Below are 2,138 nucleotides of genomic sequence, written 5' to 3' on the forward strand. Positions count from 1 at the left end.
ACTGCTAACCAGAAGACTGGCAGCTCAAACCCACCAGCCACTCCTCAGAAAGAAGGTTGGGCGATCTACTTCCATAGTTATACTGCCTGGGAAACCCAAGGAGGGGTTGCTATGAGTTGAAATCGACTTGATGACAGTGAGTTTGGCCTTTTTTTTTTCTTTTACATGCAGAATGCTTTCCGTACAAAAACCACCAGAAACCTACCAGAAAAGATCACAAAACTTCTCAAATTTAGCAAAACTCTTGGAACAAGCAACATTGGTGGCACAAAAAAGGGAGGCAAAGAAGGAAATAGAACTTCCTCAGCCAAAGGAATTAGGAGACTGAAAACGTGATGGTACGAACAAGATTTGCCTTCATTTGATTATTTCTCAAATAAAAGGAAACCACAAACAGTGAGAAGGTTAAAGGGAAACAGAAGGAGCCTAGGGAGGTTGCCACATGACTTTACAGAGAAACAGAAATGTTATACAGCTAGTTGTATCGCCTCTAAAACAAGAATTCTTTCCAAATGTAGCTAATGTTGGCCACATTGGCCTAGGACAATTTAATTTCTAATTCCAGAACCAACACTTCAAAAGGATGATTTTCCTCATCCTGGCTTTTCTGTTACTGTCATAAAAGAAGACTGTTTATGGTTTGGTTTTTGACAATTCTGTTTGTGTTAATACGTTTAACCAGAGAGAAATCTGCCAAATATAATTAAATTTTCAGGTTGCAAGTTCCTTGAGAGCAAAGACCATCTTCATGATTTTCTTACATACTTCAGAGTCCCTCACTTGTGGATTTGGGGGAGGTATCCATGGAATTCAAAGGAAGCTCTGGGGGTGTAGTGCTGAAGGCATTTGACTGATAAGTAGAAGCCTGGCAGTTCAAACCCACAAGCCACTTCTCGGAAGGAAGATAGGGCAGTCTACCTCCATAGAGATACCACCTTGGATACCCAAGGATGGGTTGCTATGACTTGGATCTGACTCAACAGCAGTGAATTTGGTTTGGTTTATCCATGGAACTTAGAAGAGAATTGGGGAGGGGTTCTCTAGAGGCCTGGTGTAGTCATCATCCCAAAAAACACAGAGAGTTGTTTCCACCAAATGAAGGAGGTAAATTAAGATATAGAATCAGAGGAAGTCCCCCTCTATCACTGAATACTCCTTACACACAAATTGCAGAGAGAAAATGATAATTCTGATCATTGCAAAGGAAATCTTTTTCTAAATGTTGGCATTCCCAGAATGGTAATATCCTACATGCATCAAGCATTTAGGCTGATTTCCATTGACTTTTCAGCCTTGGCCAAGTGTGGTACTGGCTATGGATTTGGGACCACCAAGGTGGCAAACTCACACATAAAGGATGTCTGCCTTTAGTACCCTCAAAAGATCTATCTTTGAGGCTCTTTCCTTCTACCTCTTCCTCATCCTCCTTTTCTCTTTCTTGTTTTTCTCCTCTTCCTGATCTTTCATTAGATTCATCATTACCATGTACCATTTTTCACATAAGATATAAATAAATAAATAGTCAACTATGTCATAATCCGTTTGGACTTGGGGTGTTCTCAAGAGGTCAACAGATCAATATTAGTCAAAACAGCTGTGAAAAAAATAGTTTTCTATGTGTTTGTACAACCATTTCTGGTGGAAAGAAGAATTAATAATGCCATAATAATGCTTATTTGTTTGAGCATCTAGCATGTGCCAGAGAGACAATATACTGAATATTCTATATAAATTATTTTATCCAATGCTCATAACAACCTGTTGAGGTAGGTACAATTATTCCCACTTCATAGATGAGAAAACAATGGCTTAGGAAGAGAGGTTAAATAACTTTCCCAAGGTTGCACAAGTGATGGAGCTAGGATTTGAACCCCAAAATTTTGAATTTTCAGCTTAGGTTCTTAATTACTATGCAATCCTGCACTTCTTCTTTACCAAAAAAAAAATCAGCACCCATATTGTACTATTATTAAGGAGCTCTGGTAGCATAGTGGGTAAGGCACTTGACTGCTAACCAGAAGGCTGGCGGTTCAAACCCACCAACCACTCCTTGGAAGGAAGATGGAGCAATCTACTTCCGTAGTGATACTGCCTTGGAAACCCAAGGAGAGGTCATTATGAGTCAGGTTCAACTCAAT

This window comes from Orycteropus afer, unplaced genomic scaffold, assembly GCF_000298275.1.
Source record: "Orycteropus afer afer isolate SDZICR_OR568_19922 unplaced genomic scaffold, OryAfe1.0 scaffold00159, whole genome shotgun sequence".
NCBI classification, from domain to species: domain Eukaryota; kingdom Metazoa; phylum Chordata; class Mammalia; order Tubulidentata; family Orycteropodidae; genus Orycteropus; species Orycteropus afer.